Genomic DNA, 24,667 nt, shown 5'->3' with positions numbered 1-24,667 from the left:
TTTAATAGGGCTGTTATTACTTTTCATTTATTAAGCCTTATACAATCCGTCGAGACTAGCTTTATAATTCACGACTCGACGTTCATCGATCTTCCCGCGCCTACGATACGGTCCCTCTCTGAGTCCTGATGCTGAAGATGTGCACTATAACAAAAGACCACAAACTGTCATGATTATCGACTCATTGAAAACCGTATGTAATTTGTGGAATTACGCGGCGGATGAAGCAGGTGAAGAAAACAGAAACGTGGTCTACTCAGGGCGGTGTACTGACCCGATATACCAATGGCAAACGGCTGTCGAATGACACTATGAACTTCACACATATTGATGACAGAGAAGTAACCATCCAGGGCAATGTGTGTGAGGAGCTGGAAGCGACTTTCGATAAAACTGTAGAGAGGTTCAAATAATACTATGTTCCTAATCAATTCAGGCCTAAACCCCAAAAACTGTTTGCCTCCTCATTTTCCCAACAGACATGTGTCCATATCGTACTATGTTATACAAGAGGAACGCTTTTGGAACACTGTCTGACATACTGAGCAGCACTCTATTGTCTTGCATTCTGCACGCCTCGGTGACGACTTTTGCGTTTGCAGGTGGTGCGCAGAGCAGACACAAGGAGAGACGGTTTCTCGCAGCCACCCCGGCTGGCGGACCACTGACCTCGCGGGTGAGTATGTCACAACAATCAATTCAAATGATTACATTACCATCAACCCGTAACATCAAGACGAAAAACACCTTTATGGAATATTCCTGTGGTTTTTAGAAAAACACAGCTATATTGAACACTTGAATATACAGGATTAATGTACCACAATAATATTTATTTATTAGTTCGTTATCAACCAACTTTCGTTTTCCTTGGCCACCATCGGGTAACTTAATAATGTGTGGATAGTCCACACAACATCAGAGAAAGACCACAGGCGTACAAAGATTGTTTTTTCAAAGATATGTGACATTTTATGGCTATATCAATACAAAAACACAATCATAATATAATACTCAAAGAAGCTATGGACAAATAAACGCTATGTTACAATACATCCAAAGATTAAAAGTATAGGAATGTATAAGCCAAACACGTTGTAGGCTACAAGTGAGTAATGGCACAGATTACTATGTTATATGCCCAAGCTGGTGATTGTGATTAACAGGTCCAAAAACGGTAGGAGGGCGGCAGAGGGGAGAAATTAGTCCATGCAATGTGGATGTGGAATAGTTGTAACAAGTATATTATCTAATTATGAGACAACTATTAACCGACTGCTGCTACGTTAGTAAGGATGAGTAATGAAACAGTGTTTGGTCACTAACCAACCAGGTCGGAATTCTGTAATTGGTGTTTATTAACGGCCAGAAAATCGGGTAGTGTTAGTTCATCATCGTCAGCATCATCATTATTATCTCCATCCAAGGATTAGGTGCTGTAATCGTCTTTCCCGGTCTCTGTCATCCATCCATCTCTTACGAGGTCTACCTGTTTCCCTTTTCCAGTTGGCCAATCATTCATTATCCTTTTTTTGGCAATTTATTTTCTTTCGTTCCGTCAACATGATCCTCCCATTTCCTTCTATTCTCTTCTATCCTGTTATTAACCGGAAAGACTTTTAAATTCGATCTTATTGTTTCATTCCTTATTGTATCCATTTTACTACAGCCTCTAACATATCTCATGGAATTCTGCTCTGCTGATTATATATATTTCTTTTGTACCGTGCATGTTTCGGAACCATATACAAGAGTAGCTTCAGCCATAATTTTATACAATTTCGTTTATGATTCATCGTTTTTTTCCAAAGTTCTTACAATTATTCCGCAGGTAGCTTGACATTTAATAAAATTCTTATCAATGTTTCTGCCATAGCCAAAGCTAGTGTCACATCTTACATAACTGAAGTGGGATAATTGTTCTAAATTTTTCTTATTTATTATTATTTCCGATCTGTATGGATTCTTTCCTTTGAAAACCATTATCTTTATATTATTTGCAGCTGTAATTAAGTTTTAATATATTGCGTTTTGGCTCAATCTATATACTGCTCTTTGTAAATTATCTTCTGCCTCCTGTGTAATTATCTAGTTATCACCATATAACATAATATTTAATTGTACATTAGATCCAATTTTAATTCCTAACGGTGTTTTGTTTTCAACTTCATAACTAGGTCGTCAATATGCAAATTAAATAGAGTGGGTGATAGACTGCACCCCTGTAAAACACCTTTGTTTATTAAACATTCATCTGAAATTTTCGAACCTGAATTTATAAATAGTTTTGTATTTACATAAAGACTCTTTATGTTACTAGTAATAGGTTTTGGAAAACCATTTATTTACAGTATTTTCCACAAAAGGTGTCTTTCTACTTTATCAAAGGCTTTCTGAAAACCAATAAATGCTAAATGTGTTTCTAATCCAAATTTCTTACGTTTTTCAATAATTTGTCTTCCTATAAATATATTACCATTACAGAACGTCCCTATCTGAAGCCTGACTACTCTTCTGAGATTAAGGCGTCAGCGATAGTTTGTAGCCTCTCATTATGAATTTTCCCGTAAATTTTATATCCTTCATTTAGTGAACTTATTCCTCTATAATTTCCTGTTTCTTTCCCATTGCCCTTCTTTAAAAATATATATATAAACAGCTTTGACTGTGGTCGATTCTTCACGAACAGAACCGTTCTTTCAACATGTAGTTAAAAAGTAGACGAATCAGAATTGTAAATTTGTTTCTCCGTGTTTAATTAATTCAGCATTAATGCCATCTTGGCCAGTAGCTTTTCTATTTTTCTATATAAGGCTGCTTTTAATCCTTTTATATCTATTCGATCAATAGAGTTATTATAATTTTTATAAAATAACTTTCTTCACTATCATCATCATACCATAAATTTCTGTTGTGTTAGTTTTCTATGATGTTCGTTTCCTCTATGACCAATATCACATTTCATATCATAAGATGACATTCATTCACAACATTTTCAGCAAAGTTGAAATCTTCCTTTTACAGTCTCCGTCTCCTTCCATCCTCAAACAGCTCTACCTGATTGACCTACATTTGTCACCAAGGTTGCAGGAAGTTCTATAAATTTCACTCTGTTCCAAACGTGGAATCTTGCGTTTACTGTTGAACAGAATGTGGGCAACAGTACTCCTAGTCTAAAAAGCTGTGGCCTATTTCCTGGATTTTAGTTTCCTGGTAAATACCTACGAAGCCCTACATAAATATAGCATATGGTGCCCCTTTTGTTATCAGTGTGGTTTGGCGCTATCTGAAGAAGAAGTGCTGTTATCCGCTGTCCCATCTTTCTTCAAAAATGTTCAAATGCGTGTGTATTCCTAAGGACTAAACTGCTGAGGTCATCGGTCTATAGACTTACACATTGCTTAAACTAAATTAGACTAACTTACGCTAAGAACAATACAAACACACACACACACACACACACACGAGGGAGGCCTCGAAACTCCGGCGGGAGGGACCGCGCAATCCGTGGTATGGCGTCTCAAACCACGCGGCCACTCCGCGCTGCCCCGCTTTCTGTTGCACATGTTATCAGTTAGGGTAGGACTATAACCATTGCTGTATGCTATTACTTTTATGGTTTTTACTTCATTAATTACTATAAATATCGTCATTGCCCTGATGCTCTTATAACTAAGAAGCCATTTGCTCGAATAGTTTGTGAACACTCACGCCATAATAGACGCCGATTGTTAATGAGGGCCTTGCTGCCACCACTGTCAGCATTATGAAACCCTGCTTATACTCGTGGATGTGGAACCTCTTTACGAGTGCTCCTATTTTATTTTCCCCGTATCTGCAGCCCCAGTCCCTTCCCCCTCACTTTCTCCTCTCCCTGTAATGATAACTTGATATTTTTTAATGTTTACTCCAGTGGCTGCAATACAACGATCGCTGCCATCCAGTATCTACCAAGTACGTTTGCTCTCCCAAATCAGTGTGCCTAATCTCTAGTAAATATAACCTGTACACTTCTGGCCATTAAAATTGCAACAACATTTAGAGGGCATGCGACAAACGTCACATTGTCATTATGTGTATTACATGCTTGGATGTGCAGATGATTGGAATTTTAGCACAACATCTAGCAGTAGGTATGACGAACGCCGTCTACATTCTGCACGTAAGGAAAGTTTAGGCAGCCGGTATCTCTTTTATAAATCACATTTCAGTATTGGTTGATTGCGTGAATGTGAAGCGTCCACCTGCTGCACTTGTCGGAACAGAACAGCGTCAGAATCATGGTCAGTCAAGAAAGAACTTCATCTTTCCACGATATCGCACCTCGCTTACGTTGAAATGCCGCAACAGTCACACGAGTATAGAACCAATGGCCTCAGAACGGCCTTTCTCAACGTCTTGCATGACCTCAGTGGCCCCACAAGTACGCGTTGCCGCACAGATCGTTCAGCCAGCACGTACCTCGAGACAGCAATTGGGGTTGTTTGACAGAAGACGCATATCCCTACAGGCAGTACGACAATGTCTGGATCATCATCGTCGTTCAGCATGGCGAAAATAATTGAAGCTTGTGTTAACGCGTCAGGGAAGTGAGTAGCGTGCATAACGACAGTACTGGACGCATAAGTGCTTCCAGGTAGTCTTTGGTTGTGGGTACAGCATCACGGTACAGATACCTGTATGTGAACGTTATTAGGAGAGCGATTTCATTTGTGTTCGTAATAGGTGCCCAGCACCTGCTGTAATGGTATGGGGTGCCAATGGACACATACCATGGTCATGTCTGGTTCGCCAGTAATTTCGACAGCAACAATTACATTCTGATGTATTAAAGCCAGTAGCTGTGCCCCTGCTTCGTGGCCTCCGTGACACTATCTTAAAAGAAAATAGAATAAAATCTTATGTTGACCTACCTCGATAAAAAGTTGTTCGACTGTTACTCTGGACAGCTCTTTCTCTAAAGCTCTCATCCATTGTAAACATCTGACCGTGGCCCGAGAGTCCACAACCTCACCACTCGCCACTCATCTTGGTTAATGAACTCTGGCGTAAAAATGTTTAACTCTGGTGTAAATATTAAGCAGCATGTCAGAACGAATACCCAAGTCTGTCATCCAAGATAGGTCGACTTTGTGCCAGTTGAATTAGAGCCAGTGTTGTCAGCAGAAGTCGCGCCTCTGTCTCCTCAGTTTTTCCCTCGGTATGTCCCCAGATAACTCCACATATTTAATCATGAATTCTTCCTACTCTGCTGTATACATGACGATAACAACATTGACCTCGATTCCTCGTTGTCTCGTTCTCTCTGCTGTGGGAATACAGATAATGTTGTCACAGTTTTGTCACAGGCAACCGGTCTGGCATAATCGTACGCCGTGGAAAATCAACATAACACATCTCCAGGAGACGGAATGGCAACAACTTATAACAGAGGTCCGATAACTTGCGAACGACGACTACTCACTTACAGAACGACGTTAGAGTGGTGGTTAGGGTGTGCCTAACCCTTCTTACGGCAAACCCTGATAAGATACGTAGTGAAATGGTACCGACAAATAAGTAACTACTATTATGCCATCCTCCGAGGCTCAATCACCCAAGGACCCAACTCAACCATCCAGAGGGAGCGGCAGCAGATTAAGGCGCATATAGTAACGATGGCTCGACGTCATCTTCAGGGAGTCCTCGTTAGAACGCGTATGCAGGACTCAACTGACTACGAGACACCTGCCGTGCATCACATCGCAACCTACGACGACAACATCTTACAACCAAACTCGTCACGCCCCAGGCACAGACTGTCAGTCAACAATCTGGAACAGTAACCACCTTCGCTGACCACTATCTGAACATCTGCGGCGCCGGGATTGCTAACGCAACAGCAACTGGTCATGTTTTGTCTTATATCATATGCACCGTCCCAGATGGAGAGAATACCAAACTGATGGAATTGATCACCTGGGACGAAGTGGAGGCTGTTATCGACAAAGGTGCCAATAAAAATCCCCCTAGCATAGATTGTCTGCCTAAAGAGTTCTTTCGTGTGTCCAGGATGTTAATGGCCCCGAGATGGACCAGCATGTTCAAGAACATTTCACACTGGACCATGTTATCCCTTACAGCTGTGTGACAACCATCATCATTCCTATATATAAGGTATGCCCTGGTGCAGCGATCACCTACTTCCGTTCACTTACCCGCCTTAATGCGGACTACAAAATCTTCGTTTGCATTTTGGCAGCGCGCTTTCTGTCCCTTCTTCCACCGGAACAGACGACTCAAGGTGGTCAGCTGACTATGTAGACAGCTACCGGCGGTTGTCACGATCACAGGCCCGAAGTGCCGGTTCCGGGCAACTATGGCCGCAATCGACTTCGGTAGGGCGTATGACAAAGTACATCACGGTTTCCTATTCTCCATAATGGCTGGGATTACCTTCCCACCCCTTCCTCAACGTCACACATGACAGCGCTAGCTCCCACACACAAGTCAATGGTCGCTTAACGAGTCTATCCGACAAGGCTGTTCGTTGTCAATCCTGCTACACGCCTTCGCGCTTGAACCCTCATGAGGACTCTAAAACCTACGCTCACGGGAACTGTTCCCGTGGTTCACTCAGGGGCGTAATCACGACACAGCATGACATAGGCATATCGGCAAGCGCCTCAATGAGTATGAATAAATCTGCAACGCTGTCAATAGGACGTGTCTCCCCAAAGCCGAACTAGCTCCCTTCCCACAACTGCAGGCCACCAAGTATCTGGCCATTCACTGTCTTCACCCTCAAAACACCCCTACCATGGCCAATGATTTTCGGCGCGTGTTGCATAGTGTTTGCGCCGAGATCTACAACAACCTACTCCGCCGTCTCGATCCCTGTCAGCGGGTGGATTACCTCATTCGCCATGTTGCTTCGAATTTGGTGCATGTTACACGAGTCCTACCCTTACTGCACGAGATTAGACTTAGTTTGCAAGCGGCCTTCGGCTACCGCCTGACAGCGGAAACAATCCTTAAGGTCCCGTATGAAACCCTGTGAGGGAGGACTTGGTCTACTCAACGTATAGCTCAGGGCTGATGCTCTGTATATGCCAACAATACGGAAGCAATGCACTGGACCGGGTGCGTCCATTACACGCAGTTTGGTAAACGTCCCCATGTCGACGTCAGTCCTTACACCAGTCACATTCATACCTCTTTGTCACATATTGCGATCTTTATTGTGACCTATAGTAATGTGCATCCTGAACTCTCGACCAAGCGTCCTCCAGCAGCAGAAGATCTTTCCTGAGGATGTATATTCCTCAGCTGCCAAAACCAACGCCATACTCTCCTTAAAAGGTTGGACTCTCAACTGCCTCTACGGCGACAACGACTAATCAGGCCTTGGCGTTTGAAGCAGGTTACAAATTCCCCACATCGATTTGGAGCGACGACCAATTGCAGGACCTTATTTGACAACTACTAGCGTGGTGTATTCATGTGCTCCGTCCAAGTAGTGTCGTAACGAGCCTTATCCCCAATCCCCCCCCCCCCCTCTCTCCTTATGACTTCTACTCCTGCTCATCTCGCTAGATCTGCCTATTTCGTCCCCGCCTTCCGATGACGTCAGAAATGCGATTGCATCTTTCGCCGCACAAGGCAGTCCACATAAGGCAGCACCACGACAATTTACTCTCTCCTTCCACGTCACCTGAACTGGAATTAATTAAAAAAAGGTAGTCTCCACTACGCCACCTAACTACCACATGCACTCCCCTCCTATGCATCCGACTGTGAAGAGGTCCGCGGGCATCATGGCCAGGCCTCAATTACGACACCCACCCTCCCTGCCCTCGAGATCCGCCGATGCGTAGCCCAGACTTTCTCCTCTCCCTTTTCTTCCTTTATGGAGTGCATTATACTGTAAATACGTTTCTCTATCGCTTCTCTTTAGCTTTCGGTAGTAAAATTATATAAAAATATAAAAATAAATATATAGCAATTGTCTACAAAAGGCAAAGGTCCGGAGTTCGAGACTCGGTCCGGCACACAGTTTTGATCTGCCAGCAAGCCTGATATCATTCGGTACGTAGCGTACACAATACTGATTACAAAATTCTTAAAAACAGGAAACTAAAGAATTTATGAAGCACCAAACGAACAATTAACATACTGCAGAGAAAAGTTCTCACCTAATACGAGGAAAACAACACATTGCAGAGAAAAATTCTCACATAATGCGAGGAACTCCTTACGGAATAGATGAGTCATAAGGAAGGCTTTCAACTTATACCTCGAGATGTGGGCTTAGCGTTATTTCCTTTTTTCAACTCTCCAGGAAGCCCATTGAATATGAAACCTGCTGGTAATACCTACTTTTCAGTACTGCCAGAGGCTTTCTTTCGGTGAGAAAACTATTATGGGATGTACTCAGCCTCGTGAGGCCAAGTGAGGAGCTACTCAACCGGTTAGTAGTGGTTCCAAGCTCAAGATGACGGGGAGAGCGATTAGCGATGTGCTGACCACCTGCCTCTCCCCCCCCCCCCCCCCCTCTCATACCACATCCGATGACGCCATTAGCAGGGTCCCGATTTTGTCCGTGTGCGTCCAGAACGCGGAACTTTACCTTACGTACCTTCCGTGCAGTGCTTAAGGAAGCTTTATCCAAGTACAAATAGTTTTTTAACTTGTGTTGAATGATGGACTCTTTCAGTTTCTTTTTAATGATTCAATACAGTCGACAACGAATCCAATGATGAGGTAAATGCACAGAGATTTGTGACTTATAATTTGGAGACACTTGAACAGTGGTATATGAAGTAAGTGAAGTGACATCGCAGATGTCTCTGACAGCTCTTTTCTTGGCTGTAAGGATCCGTAGTGAGTTGCCCAAAAATATGGTAGTGTAAGAGATAATACATTGAAAGTGAGTAAAGAGAACAACTGTTCTTGTTCCAGTGTCCGAGAAAGTGGTTCCCCTGGTAAAATCCTTATCAGGGTTTATTAAAAAAAATGGAAGTCTGGATATTGCAACCCGCACTCCAATTTTGTGGCATTTCAGGCTTAGCACAACGATTCTCCGTTTACCATAATCTTGAGTCGCGTGTTTTATGTGTCAATATGACGACAAGGTGGATCCAGGCCTCGTCTCTATAAAAGCTGACATCAAGAATATCGATGGTATTCATCTTAATAAAGGACGCAGGATTTGCTTTTCATGATTCTTTCAGTTCAAACGCTGCTGTCATTCTGTGAGCGAACAATTTCACTGTTTACCTAACCGCTTAATGCGTAAGTCCCATATATTTTTTTCTTGTGTCAGTTTGCACAGTGATTTTACTAGACTCTGTTGCGTAGTGTCGAAAACATGCAACAACTTGCGTTCGTTTGATTTATGTGGTCTTACAGTTCATTCATCATTCAGCACTAAACGTGTCTCCCGAAATTTCTTAGTAAATCGACGAACGGTGTTATGATATGCTACCGATGTTTCCGGGAATCTTTCAGGAAAGGCCTCCTGTACTAAATCTGTGTATTTATCGCGTTGTTAAAACGCATATTCAACAAGAAAAGTACCTTTTCTCATTTTAACGAATCGTAATTTAAAAACCTGTTGGCCATTCGGTTTGAGGCGCCATGTCACGTGCTGCGCGGCTTCTCTCGCCGGATGTTCGGGTCCTCCCTCGGGCATGGGTGTGTGTGTTTGTCTAGGGACCGATGACCTCAGCAGTTTGGTCTCGTAGCAATTCACACACATTTGAACATTTTTAAACATCGCATTCAGTAGCTTTATCAGCTGAACCAAACCTGTTAAATATTACGCCGCAGCAGAAAGAATTAAAAATCAGTCACATATCTAAGAATGCAGTTCTGCCGACTTGTGTTCTGCCCATTTGTTTCGAACTTCTAGCTCAACATCCGTAGCCTGCAATCCAGTGCACAGTGATTTTCTAACCGCAACGTATTTGTATCAAACGATGACGATTAATATTCTGCCGACAAAGTACGAATCATTACGGTGTCGTACGAAGTATGCTAGAGATTTCAGTTGTGCGCCAAGCATTTCAGCCGCGCTAGGATACACGCGAGATCCGATCTCTGTGTGCGACTTACACTCACTTTTCCCCAATCATTGAGATTAATTGTATCTAAATGAATAACTGTGCAGTATTTTACAGCATTTGTGAATAAATGCACAGCAATGGCAGCCCGGAATATTATTTGAAGTAGGTTATCTATGCGCCAACTAGCTAGACTGTTAGTAGCTCCAATCTATTCTAATACTCTGCGTGATATGCTACTAGGGACTACGTCAGCAAGACTTCAGAAAAGTAGAGGTTGGAGTAAGTTCTAAGCACCGATTCACAAAAGTGATGCAGCAAAGTATTAATTTTACTTTTGTAGTCTTCAGCAGACAGGAGCGACTAACGTTACTACACGTTGGCCATACCACTTTCCATGGACTCTTTGTTAGACTGAAAAATCAGAGTGACAGCTATGTAAATGAGGATATGCCAGCAAGAAGGAAAGCGACTTGCTTGTGCCACAGAGTTTTGAGGCCAGTTGCACTATTTGCATCAAGTGTTAGTCCACACCTATACTTATCTTCAGAAAAAAACAGAACACTCTGAAGACAAGAGACAGTACAGTTGTATGTTCAGCAGAAATAATTAGCATTTCACTCACCTCGGTTCAGTATGTGTCCTATTGCCTTGTAGGCACAGCCCCACCATGGGCCCTGATAACTTGTTTCATGCATGATGGCATCGACGCGTGCAAGCCGCAAGTGGCGTCCAGTGGTACAGCCATCAATGCTGCACTCACCTGGCTTCAAAGTTCAACGGTGATGGTTGGCATTGGTTCACTGCACTCATCGTTTCACCATGTTCCACACATTTTAGACTGGCGACAAGTCTGGTGAGATGGTGGGCCAACACAAAAAGCTGGTATCCTGTGACACCAAGAAGGCACGTCTTAGTGCAGCAGCATGTGGCCGTGCTTTGTCTTGTCGAATAATGGCGTCTGGGGAGTTGTGCAGAAAGGGTATGGCTACGGGTCGCAAGATGTCATCCGCGTGAGTCACATTAGTCACGGTGCTCTGGACACGCACCAATTCCGATTTGTGGTTGTACTCAACAGCATTACACACCACAAGGTTTTGAGTTGGCACTGTATGTCTTGTGCGAATGTATACACTGTGATGGCGCTCCCCCTGTCCACGGCGAACCAAAATGAGACCACCATTTTCAAACAAATAGTACCTGGATTCGTGCGAAAACACTATCTGATGCTATTCCTGTCCCGACTGACGTATTTCCGTTCACCATTGCCATCTACACTGAAGAGCCGAAGAATCTGTTATACCTGCCTAATATCATGAAGGGCCCCCGCGAGCACGCAAAAGTGTCGCAGCACGACGTGCCATGAACTCGACTGAAGTACTGCTGGAGGGAATTGACACCACGAATCCTGCAGTGCTGGCCATGAATCCGTAAGAGAACGAGGGAGCGGAGGTCTCTTGTGGGTGTTCCGGGAGCCACTCTGTAGCAATTTTGGACCCGTGGGGTGTCGCATGTCCTGCTGGAATTGCCCAAGTCCGTGGGAATGCACCCTGGACATGAATATACGCAGGTGCCCAGATAGGATGCTTACGAAAATGACACCTGTCAGAATCGTATCTAGATGTATCAGAGGTCCCGTATCACCACAAATGCCCCACACTGCTACAGAGCCTCCACCAGCTTGAACAGTCTCCAGCCGAGATGCAGGGCCGATGAATTCATGAGGTTGTCTCGATACTCGTACACGTCCTTCCTCTCGATACAAATGGAAACGAGACTCGCCGGACCAGGAAACACGTTTCCAGTCATCAACTGTCCAATATCGGTGTTTACGGGCTAAGGCGAGGCGTGAAGCTTTGTGTCGTGCAGTCATCAAGGGTACACGTGTGAGCTCCGAAAGCCCACATCGAAGATATTTCGTTGAATGGTTCACACACTGACACTTGTTGATGGCCTAGCATTGAAATCCGCAGCAATTTGCAGAAGGGTTGCGCTCCTGTCACACTGAACGATTCTCTTCAGTTATTGCTGCTCCTGTTGTTGCAGGATCTTTTTTCGGCCACAGCGATGTCGGGGATTCGATGTTTTACCGGATTCCTGCTACACATGGTTCACTCGTGAAATGGTAGTACGGGGAAATCCCCACTTCGTGTCTACCTCGCAGATGATGTCTCCCATCGAACGTGCGCCGACGTTCAAACTCACTTAACTCTTTCAGACCTGAATTTTTTCTGGAGGAAGGAAAATGTTTCTTTATGTGGCAAAGATCTAGATGATTTTTAATGAGTTTAAATTCAAGATTCATACAAAAATGCGTACCTATTTTTGAAACATACATTGTACACTTGGCTGCATTTTATGGACTAAAGTAACTAATTACGAAACATTCTCTATTGTAATAAATAGTAAAATCATTATTCAGTAATTACCATGCAAAACAACAATAACAATATTCAATTATACAGTGGAAACCATGTATTCTGGTGGTCAAGAGCTGCTGTGCACTGACTGCTACATTGATTTGTTGATATTTTCGCTGTGATGACCAACAATTGGCAGCACTTGCGCTTGATAGAAAGGTTGAACACTCACAAATGTGTACCTCAGGTTTCCATTCGGAAAAAATACTTCTGTTGCATCTAAGAACAGAGAGTGTGCACATTTGTAACCACAGGGTCTGAAAGGGTTAACTCTCGGTAACCTGTCACTGTAGCAACAGTAACAGATCTAACAACTGCGCCAGGCATTTGTTGCCTTATATAGATGTTGCCGACCGCAGTCCGTGCTGTGCGTGTTTAAATATCTCTGTATTTGAATAAGCCTGCCTATACCACTTTATTTGGTGCTTCAGTGTAGCATGTTTCTGCACATTCCCCACAGGTAGGCAGAGAAGTGGACAACGCGCACGTAACCCACACCGTAATAAACGGCGACGGTCTGTCACCCTTGGTAATGTACGATGTGTTTCTCTGTTTCACTATTGTCCCAGAGCGCAATTCTGTCTGCTCCGCAGTGCCAATCAGATGAGCTGCCGATCTTCTTGTGGGGAAAGGAGGGGGGGGGGGGGGGTTCAGGGTGGTGCTTCCTGACCCATTTCATCGTCTTTTACGGCCTTACGTGAACCTTTCCTCACACACCCATTGCACCGCTGAAGCACTTCATTCGATTTAGTAGCAATTTCCCAGATGGATGCATCATATCCTCCAATAATGCCCCCTCTTTCAAACTCACTGTTTTGTCGGTATGATGCGACATACGTTTACGAGGCACGCTGCACATGTGCTCAAGTCGCACTGATTCATTACGTTCGGTGTACTGCGACTACGAGAGCCGCAGGAAAATTTATCTATGTTGCCCCTGAACCTGCGGGCCGATATGGTTCAAATGCCAATCATTTCTGCCGAACATACTAATGTACATGTCCTGTGAATATGAACTTCCTATCTCTAGTCGTTCAAGGTGTTCTGTTCTTTTCTTAACGTGAGTGTAGAGGTGCTGAGCGCTCACTATAGGTCACTGAAAAACGAATAATAAGAAGATCATTAGCCATTGCTCTGCATATTAACAATAGAACGTCTCGACAACCAGTTCGAGTCACTCCGCCCGCGGGATTAGCCGAGCGGTCTGGGCCGCTGCAGTCGTGGAGTGTGCGGCTGGTCCCGCCGGAGGTTCGAGTCCTCGTTGGGGCATGGGTGTGTGTGTGTTTCTCGTTTAGGTTAAGTAGTGTGTAAGCTTAGGGATTGATGACCTTAGCAGTTAAGTCTCATAAGATCTCACACACATTTTTTTGGAGTGACCCCGCTCAATGTGAAGAAGCAAAAGTGGTCCAGGTGCGTGTAGGAAGCGCGCACTGAGGGTTCCGTACACACTTGATTACGTATATAGACTGTTCATACATCCCGGGAAAGGAGAATCTCAACGATGTTTGTCTGTTATCGACACTGATACTGGCAAGATATCAGTTCCGGGAATTACAAGACTTTCGAGAAAGTTTTAATTTAAAGTCTGAAGTCGGATAACAAACGAGAAAAATATTTTTGTATGATATAATTATAAATTAACGATTTTCTGATTGTTTCCTTTATTTTTAATATGGATTCTTGGTTTTTGCCAAATTTCATTATTCTAGGTTAACAGGTTTTAATGAGTGAGTTTGCGAGCTTCAAAATTATGTGACATAACTGGTCGTATCCTTTTGTTACACTAATTCATAAGCTTAGCTTTTTTACACCATCATCTGACCATAGTCCTTAATATTTGACATAAATTTCAACTTGATACTCTACCCTTTCCTAAGAAAATGAGGTGTTAACAGACAAACTGTCAGGTAGCAAACGACAAAAAATTATTTTCTTGTGGTATAATTACAAATTAACGATTTTTGGATTTTTTCCTTTACTTGCACCTTCTTCTTGCCAACTCTTATAATTCTAGAGCGAAGTAAACAACCCTATAGATTTTGATAATTGACTTTGCGTGACAGTTTTCTGTATCCTTTGACTGCATTGACGTACAAGCCTGAATGACTTACACCTGCATGGAACTGTATATCTTAGTATGTGATATCAATTTCAACTTTACACTTCTACGTGTTCCTGAGAAAATGGGGTCTGAACAGTTGAACAGACAACGCATTGATCTTGTAAGTTTCCGTTTTTACCGATTGTGGTACGGAACCCTGAAAGTGGAGTCTTCGTTGGTATGGACACATCATACGGACACGGCCCATCTTGGTTACCAGCTCAGCCCATCATCTTACTGTCAAAGGCCAGAGAGACAGCGAGAAAAACCTAAATTACGGCGGTAGGACACATGAGACCTTACATCAAGAAGCATAAATCCACATAAATTTACATGGAATAAGCTACATCGTAGTAAATGGCTTCTATAGACAGAAAATGCCGATCATGTTCTAAAGGGAAGGCGCTAGGAAGAAGAAGTGCAAGTCTAATCTTATTCCAGGTCGGACCTCTTGGAGGAAAGCAATATCCATGTCCACCGCACGTGGTGTATCCCTTAACATTTGTACCTTCACTGGGGTGCTAATGCCGTTGATGTTAACGGTACTTACGTGGTATGCTCGTGACATCGCAGTTAATTAGATTGACTGGGAAAGGTCATGGCATCACTGACACTCAAAGGTCACCTTGCGTGCGGGGCCCGTCCGATGCAGCGTCGGCGAGGGGCGTCGGTTAATCATCTGGCTGCATCATATCGTTCAGTTCCACGTCATTAGCCCCGTCTCCCAATGAGCATTGTGGGATGGGTTCTGTCGGTTGGCGTTCGCTAGTCCCCGCAGTTGTGGGGTCATCCTTCTGCATAGTAGTCTCCATTTCACCGCCTTGCGTTTGGTGCTCCTGGCGAGTGGTAGCTGCAAGATGGGAGAGGCTGCATCATATCCAGCTGACAGCGACGTGCTGGGGTCGTCCTCGTTTTCCGGCTGCGCACGTCCCTCGTGCAGCCCTTCTTCTATCGACAGCCGCCTCTTCTTTTGCCCTTTCGGGGGCTTCTGTTGGCACTGGCGCATCTCTTGAACCCACGTTTCCACATAGATACAAAGGGTCGAATTGTGCCGCCATTTGTTCCTGACCGCGATGTACTTGAGGGGTAACGGGACGGAGATACTGCTGCATCAAATGTAACTGCCGCAGTATAGGATCTGAGGCAGAACTTAGGATCACTTGAGATGAGGGCCGGTAGTGGTCGACACCCACATCATTCCTCAAGGCCTCCAGTATTGGGCACCCTAGAAATTTTGCACGTGTGCGAAATATAAGGGTTGCTCAGAAAGTAATGCGCCGCACTTTTTTTCTTAAACAGTTCTCTATTGAACGTAATGAGAATTACACACACGAAAGGATGGTGTTTCATCTATACACCCTATTTTTGCAAGTATCTCCATCCCGATCTAAGGCCTTCTTCCTCCAGCACGAAACCAGGGCGTGTATGCCCTGTCGGTATCAATCCTTCTCCTGATGGCAGAATCAGTGCGTCACTGTGTGAATCATCTCCACATTGTCCTCAAAATGTCTTCCACGAATGGCATCCCTTAATGGCTCAAACAAATGGAAGCTGGCTACGTCAGGTGTGTCAGGTGTGACAGCCGTTGATGGTCTCCCCGACCGCCGCAAATCGTAGAGTTGCGCTGAACTGCCTTTTGATGACTTCACCCTCCGTGCCCAGCGATTGACTGTGCAGATGCTCCATACACTTTTCACAAGCGTTTGTGAATATTCCATACTGTTCCTTTCTCTGCAGTGATAAATTTAATGACGACACGTTGTTTGTATTGTACACCACCAACAGACACCATTTTGAAGCTGTTCTGCAGCTACGGTATCTGTCGGAAGTGAAGGAAACTTGACGTGCTCACTCAGGAGACTTCAGATAATAAATACGTAACGTTTCGAATTCGTAGCACTGTTTCGAAGTGAGAAAAAAAATGCGGTGCGTTACTTTGTAGGCAACCCTCGTACGTAACAATACAGGCTTAATAAGTAGTTTGCCGACATCGAACATGGCCAATAGCAATGATCCACCTCAAAGCCACGAATAAAACTGGTGTAATAAAAGTTGTCATTTGAATGTTTTCCTGTGTACACTCAGTTCGCTACATTCACTTGTAATGCACACATATTACCAATCTAGTGTTCTATTTCCGTTCAGATCTGTGTCATCGGTGTACTGCTAATCATGCCTAAAAGAAACGAACTGAGTTTAGAAAAACGAGTGCAGATAAAGTTTTTGCATGAACAAGGGAAACCGCAGGTCGAGATATTTAAAACCGTAAAATGTTCATGTCGATCAGTACAATATACTATTGAGCGATTCTCCATGACTGGGTCGTATGTTAATTGGCCCAGAACGGGGCAGAAGAGAATCGGAACAGACCGTGAGGACCGAAGGATAGTGAGAGTAGTTAAAAAATAGGAAGAAAACCTCTTAATGTCTTTAGACCTTGCTGCTGAGTTGTCTGAAAGTTTTAAGAAAACAATATCTGTTCGCACCACTCGTAAACGACTCCAAGAGTATCAGTGGGCTCTAAAACATCAAACGTTCACCGAACAACATTGGTCAAATATCATGTGGTCTGACGAGACAAACATTCAGGCAGTTTTATAAACTTGATGTTTTAACAACACACACCAGTGCGGGTAGAAAACGAAATGAATTAATTTAAAATCTCATGAAATAATTCTCTGTAATATTTATATTCACATTTCAGATTTTTGGTACACCGGGTGTGACCTATGTCAGTTACGAGTAATACAAAACACGGCGTAAGGAGCGTCTGATAGTTCGCATAAGCTTGATCGTCGCATTTCGCAGGTGTGGGTGAAACGGTCGTAGGATTCCACAACGTACAAGACGTCCTAGAATCTGCTTTACTTCCCTCTTTTACAACCCTTTTTGGCGATACAAACAAGGACTGTGTTAAATTCCGGCGTGATAACGCAATCCGCTATAAATCAATCGGCACAATGACTTGACTTCGAGAAAATAACGTCGAGCTCCATAGATCGTTTATGTGTTTTACTGAAGCGCAAAGTCAGGCGACACACAATTAAGTCAAAAGAAGAATTAAGTGACCTCCTTGAGTGGAACCCCATAATTGACGAAGATTGTAGAAAGCTAGTGTACTCTCTACCAAAAAGAATGATACGAAAGGTGGGCCCACTAAACACTAATTTTGCGTTACTAATACAGATTATGAACTTAAATTGTTTCTATTCATTTAATTTTCTTATTTTTCACAACACTCGAGTTACCTAGGTTGCTCAATACCTTTAGCCGAGGGTGTATGCGAGAGGGAGCGACGTCATCTGAGGCGTCAGTGTCTGCTATGCTGGAGGTACCTGCACAAGGCGTCTCTGAACGCAGTCCGAGTGAATATGTCCTTGTCCGCAACCGGAGCAGTTCCTCGGTTGTCCATCATGAACGACGATTGAGCGACACCCATCGATGGACACGTATGAAGGTATGTTTTTTTCGGAGCTCAATACGAACTTGACGCGCACCACTTAAACGGGATACGTGTCAAAAGTTTTCCACCTTTTCTCCACATGACTACGAACTGTACCTAACGGTCGTAGATACTATAGCCAGAGCGTCGGGGACTTCAGAGGAGAGTTCGAAAACACGCAACGTTCGAACTGCCAGACCAGCGTTATTAACTGCCACCACGCCCACATCCCCGTCAGAATGGCAAAAGCAGAACCCTTCGCCGATTTATCTATGAGCTTGGTGTAAACCGTGCTGGATACAATGTGCGGATGAATTCCTAGCAGATCTTATAGTTCTAAATACACCACGTCACGCAAAGGACGTTCGATTTCATGAGCTTTGGGTCGGGTTTATTGTGCGTTGAACATAAGCTTGATCGTCGCCTTTCGATACGAAAGACCATTGTGCTTCGAGTCGATCTAAATAACACTATTAAAAAAGGCCGCTCCCAAGTAGGGAAACGCTCGCTAGCAGAGTGCAAAAAAAAAAGTTCAAATGTGTGTGAAATCCTACGAACTTAACTGCTAAGGTCATCAGTCCCTAACCTTACACACTACGTAACCTAAATTATCCTAAGGACAAACACACACACATCCATGCCCGAGGCAGGATTCCAACCTGTGACCATAGCGGCAGCGCGGTTCCGAACTGAAACGCCTAGAACCGCTCGGTCACAGCGGCCGGCAGAACGCATCCCTTTGGCACACCCCACTCCAAACGGTCCCAATTAGATTCAATTTCTTTTCCAGTACTTGACTCTAGACGACAACCTCAATTATTGTTGAGCTCTTCTGCTTAATCACATAATGTTATAACTTAGACAAAAGTGTTACATGCTGCACACGAATGCTTTTGTTAGGTAAATTACCTGTTCTCCTCAGCCACTCTAGGGCCTCAAACACAAAAGAATGAACAGCATTTTATGTGGTTATTCCCTTCCTGCAACAGAACCGAGAGTCTGGTAAAAAACTGTTAAGTTCTCTGAAAAGAGACTCTAAAATACTGGTAGCAAAGAAAGCGGTTGGCAATGGTTTAGACTGTCTCTTCCTCTCTTTTAATAAAAATTTTTCACTAACAAGTATTTCATTCACTCAAGAAACTAACATATGTTTGGTGTGATAACTCTCGACGCCTCTCTTTAAAATGCCGATAAGGTCGTAATCAGTATTGGTGAAATCGTAACATCAGGAAGCAGTTCTATTAATTGTATTCTCTGGGTGCAGAATGCAATGTTCCGTCTATGGCGTCCATGGTTTGGTGAGTCAGTATTTAATGCAAGGAGGAGTATAACAAGCAAGAAAGCTTCCACAACGAAATTAGTGCTTCGGAGAAAATACAGGCTAGAGCTCCACTAATGGCGATCTTTGGATAAGAGGAGAAGCGAACTTCCACCCGTTCCTCATGTTTAATTACGCCGCTCGGCTGAACATGAGGTTCTCAGAGATAGCCCTCTCTAAGCAGCGACGTCAAACGTCAGCGCGAGTGTGAATTTGTAATTACCTCCGGAAGTCGAACAGACTACGGTGCATTCACCGCATAATAATTCTGGAAAGGCCTGTAACAGCGGAACAATAGAGAACCTGTGATGCACAAACGCGCTACTCGTTTTAGCCTTGAATGCGATACCAGGAGGGAATAGTTTGGAACCGACAAAAACTAAATTCCAAACAAATGAAATAACGATATTTGTTTTCATGAAGGTCGACACCTGAACGCCTTTTGTGACATCAAAACATTTGCTATTGTCAGTGACACCCTGCACGCGACACATTTTGCAAAATTAGTCCCACTGTCAGGCGAGGTTTCATTTTTCATTTATTTGTTTTTTAATCTTGTTTTAGCAGTTATAATTTGTTGCTTTGTGTTAACGAGATGCTGCACCACTCAGGAAACATTACTGTAATGCTAACAAGTCAGTTATCCGTATAGACATTTCTTGTCCTACTGATGTACCGTAATTATACTTACGAAGCTAAAAGTACATTTTAAGTTGGCGCTTGGTAATAATGCACAGAGGGTAACCGTACGCATTCAGTATTTTAAGCTTGTGGTAAACTTGATGACCTCCGACTGCTACCCTCTTTTAATTCCCGCGAGCAACGAACAGGAACGACAACAGACGCCGTTTAAGCTTTGGGATGCGTAACCGAGATCCAAATAAAATAGAACAGTTTCTTCTTATCCTCAGCAAACAGAAATAAGAAAATAAGCTTAGTGTCATCCTTGATTCACCTTTATTGTTTATGGAAGGTCACTATTCATTGTGTTATTGCATAGATTTGCCTTCTGATTATAGTAGTTTAGAAAACATAATATGATCTCGTTAGTATCTGATGTCAGACTGATACTATGAAAGTAAACATCTGCCTGGCACCGTGAAAAAGAAGCTGGAAGAAGCTGAAATGAAAAAGAAAGTACACACAAAAAGATTATGTCGCTCGTGTGGAAGATGAAAGTTTACCGGTCTGAAAAAGACATAACACTCATATAATTTCATGTCTGATATGTCAGTGCTTGTTCCTAAATGACTCAAATATCTAGTGTTAAGTATACCTGTTAATTCGTTTTGTTTGTATAGCATTTTAGTAGTTGTGAGTGAGTGTGTGTGTGTGTGTGTGTGTGTGTGTGTGTGTTTGTCTGATTGGTACAGAGCCGAAATAGAATTTCATGATTTGGACGTTTTACTGAAAATGAAAGCTCTCTCAATGTTACTGAATGTATAGAAGAGATCCGCTGCTTCATTTTCAACATTTAAGAGCCATGTATTTACATTTGGAGGTAAAATACATCTCTCTAAGGTGTTCTGCGTCAAGCACCTCATTAAACTACAAACTGAAACGAAAACGTTGACACAATACGATCTAGAATGAAAGTGACTAAACGAGGTCAAACCGATTTACATCAAAGGCATGTCCGAGGAAAGGATAGACTGGATGTTAACGAGTAATTAACTGCGAGAAAGTTTAGCGTGGAAACGCATAGCTTTTCTTGAATACTGACGAAAGTCAATACAAAATGGATTTTTTCAACATTTTTTTTTACTCATTTACACCTAACTCATTGACATTTTGCATGATTATGATGTGTTTTAGATGGAGAACTGATAGTGAGAAAGTTTTGTGCAAGAAAGGTGCTGTACGAGAAGTATTTGTAAGGCTTTAGTTATCACCTTGGAAGAAAAATTCTGTAACTATGAAACTTACTGTTAGTCTACATTTTACCGTACAATGAGTGATTTGGACTAGATTTTTGCAGGAGAAGTTTACATTTTGGTTATTTAGGAATTGTTCTAACTCAAAAATTGACTAGTCATCGTTCAGGGAATGCCTGCAAAATCAGGAGATTATGCGGGATGAGGCAAAATTTGACATCCCTAAGAAACAGGCAGTGTGAGAGTGTCCTGCGCAGATTCTGCTGGGGCATCGTCCTTGAGCAGCAATTACCCTCGGTACTTTGTGTGGACAGTGTCTCAAACTCATCAGGAGATTCCAATCGTATGTTGCTGTTAGAGTTTGCCCCTTCCAAGCACATTCTGCTAGTGCCACGCCCTGACAGGCCTAAAAACCAACTAACATCAGGTGACAGTCAATCCATGTTCCCACTGCTTGCTTTACCTCTTTGTGTTTGGTTCATAGTGACATGCTCAGCACTTGTCCATAACGATTAGATGTCAAAAATAGTCAAGTGCACTGACCTGACAAAACGTCTATATTTCCACTGCAGCTTCAGTTCGGTGGGTTCTTTGAGTAGAAATCACACTCTGATACAACTGAAATGGCAAAGATTCATGAGTGATAAATGACTCCGCCCACATTCAGCAGAAAAACTTCACAAATTTTGTTAATCCACATACTGTGCATAAGGCAGTTGCTTGTAACTTAAGTGTAAATTTATTGCCTTCTCTGAAAGCGCCAACAAATAATCAAACAACAAATAATCAAATACAGTAACATGAAATTAATTTGAAGGTGCCAATAAGCAAAACAAAACCTGACCACACATCACAAAAATTTTTGAAAAAGGTCAGTAATTAAGACATAGCAAACATCAAGGCAGTTAAAAGGCGCCAATAAGATAACATCAAAAAAATTATCTAAAGGCACCAATCAATAAATAAGAAAATACTTTAAGGACGCCGATGAACAACTCAGCGAACTTAACATCTGGCAGAGTTTGAATAACAAAAGCTACTCGTATATTACAACCCAGGCTTTATTTAGAATATCAAAAAGGCAGGACAGTAAAGGATTAAGAATGTCAAGACCTGATCTTGACAAACTTCGTTTAGAAGCTGGTACCAACATATTTGCTTTCGACATAGGTCCTAACAAGCCATTCCACAAGATTTAAATATGTGCTACAAGCTCTAAAAGAGAAAACAACAATATTAGCGCACATACCACTACATCTTAAAATAGTTAACGTGTAGCTGATGGTAGACATAGAAGCGTAATTTCCCGACTTTTATGAAACATTGTCCAACCGAGGCAGCTGCTAGGTGTTAAAATGTCGGTATGATTTATTATCGTAAAAAAGAGCTACACCAGCAAATAAGTGAAGTGCACAATAATACAAAAACAGTGGAATTTGATCTTGTCTGCCGCTTAAACACCGCATAATGATGTAACTACGTTGCCAACGATTCTTGATTGTGACACATTCCCCGAGTACTTTTATATACGGATTTACAGTAAAATAGAGACAGCTTGACGAGCTGTTTGGAAAATCATATCGTTTTATTACAAAAAAACTATACTTTCTTCATTAATCAAAACACTATCACTAATATTAACAATGCGACATAGTAGCGTAGAGTATGGTAACTTGGAAAACTTCTCAGACTTTTACCTTTCTACAGCCTGTTTTATACAGAGAAGAACGTATAAAATCGGGCACAGGATAAATATGGCCGCCCTCTCCTCAAGAGGGTATGCAAAGTACAGGAGTCTGCCAGTCAAGACTGTAAACTGTGCTTGTCGTTGATAGAAGATACCAGTGTGCTGTTGAAACCACTATTTCAATCAGTGTGGTTACAGCTTCGGTTATTATGCAAACAGGTGTTCGGTCTGGACTGAAAACATCTGGCACGTATATGAAAATTCATCTTCATCCGGAAAAACAGAACGCTAAGCTACTTTTAGGAGCGCGACTTTAGTTATACTAGCCTTTTACTTAGATGTGACAGCTACCATGTTGCTTAAGTATTCTTGGTGCAGAAATGGGTCCCTATTCAAAGCTGGGCCCTTAATTACACCAACTCTTTTGTGTAATAACATCAACAGTTTTACAGTTAGACATTCCTCCTGTTCTCAACATTAAGAAGAGAATAGCCACTCTGGGATGCAAACGAGCTGCCTCATCAGTAAAAAGGCGTAGAATAAATATTTTACCAAGACTCATGACAAAAGTTCCGACAAGCAGTGGTCGCTGAGTTTTTCTGGGGCTAGAGGTCACCCTTCTTGCAAGAGTGGAAAGTCCAGAGGTATACAGAACAAGATTATTTATTCCACGAAAACCTCTGAGTCATTGTCGGCTTCGTCAGACTCCTGCTACCCTCGCTTGCGAACAGCGATATTGACCTGGCTATTAACGCTGAGGACACACCAAACCCAAACTATGACACTTCCAGGTTTTGTGATAAAAAGTTCTCTCAAGACACTTGAGGACAGACGTCGGTTAAGTGTGTTATGTGTCAAATGCGGGCACAATTAGATTGTGTATGGGTTGAAGAAGTTATTTACGTGCACTTGTGATTTCTGTAAATAATTTTAATTATTGTGTTCATTTTCAGCGCTTAAATATGTGCAAGCTGAAATTTTTTGGAACGTTGTTCCAGGAAAAACAGCAGCGATCCGTAAAATAATATAACTTGTTTCAATACATATAGCCATGATCGCATTTAAGTTGTTTATTTCTGTTATTGTCTAATAACAAAAATTAACAACTTAAATGCAATTACTACTGCGTGTTTCGAAATAAGGTTGTAAGTAGGCTGTTTAGGTTTTTATATTGGTAACGCCACGTAGCGCTCTGTATGAAAATCACTGTCTGTGCTGTGTGCAGTCTGTGGCTGGGTGGCATTGTTGTAATATTCGCTATTGTAGTGTTGGGCAGATGGATGTTAACAGCACTTAGCGTTGCGCAGTTGGAGGTGAGCCGCCAGCAGTGGTGGATGTGGGGAAGTGAGATGTCGGATTTTTTGAGAGCGAATGAGCTGGACGTGTGTCCATCAGAAACAGTACATTTGTAAGAATGGATGTCATGAACTGCTATATATATTATGACTTTTGAACACTATTAAGGTAAATACATTGTTTGTTCTCTATCAAAATCTTTCATTTGCTAACTATGCCTATCAGTAGTTAGTGCCTTCAGTAGTTTCAATCTTTTATTTAGCTGGCAGTAGTGGCGCTCGCTGTACTGCAGTAGTTCGAGTAACGAAGATTGTTGTGAGGAAGTGATTTGTGCAAGGTATAGGTTATTGTTAGTCAGGGCCATTCTTTTGTAGGGATTATTAAAAGTCAGATTGCGTTGCGCAAAAAATATTGTGTGTCAGTTTAAGCACAGTCATATATAATTTTTCTAAGGGGACGTTTCAAGGTACAATATACAAGTCGCTC

At 42.6% G+C, this 24,667-nt stretch overlaps 1 protein-coding gene across 1 annotated transcript in view; it reads left to right on the top strand.

The window, feature by feature from the left end:
- Positions 1-632: 632 nt before the first annotated feature.
- Positions 633-24,667, top strand: part of LOC124777450 (potassium voltage-gated channel protein Shaw-like) — a 390,403-nt gene continuing 366,368 nt past the window's right edge. The window contains exon 1 of the mRNA XM_047252866.1: positions 633-676. The gene's annotated coding sequence lies outside the window, so the exon portion shown is untranslated. The remainder of the gene's footprint in view (positions 677-24,667) is intronic.

The sequence above is a fragment of the Schistocerca piceifrons genome, chromosome 2, assembly GCF_021461385.2.
Source record: "Schistocerca piceifrons isolate TAMUIC-IGC-003096 chromosome 2, iqSchPice1.1, whole genome shotgun sequence".
NCBI lineage: Eukaryota > Metazoa > Arthropoda > Insecta > Orthoptera > Acrididae > Schistocerca > Schistocerca piceifrons.
This window is presented reverse-complemented; position numbering and strand designations above follow the sequence as displayed.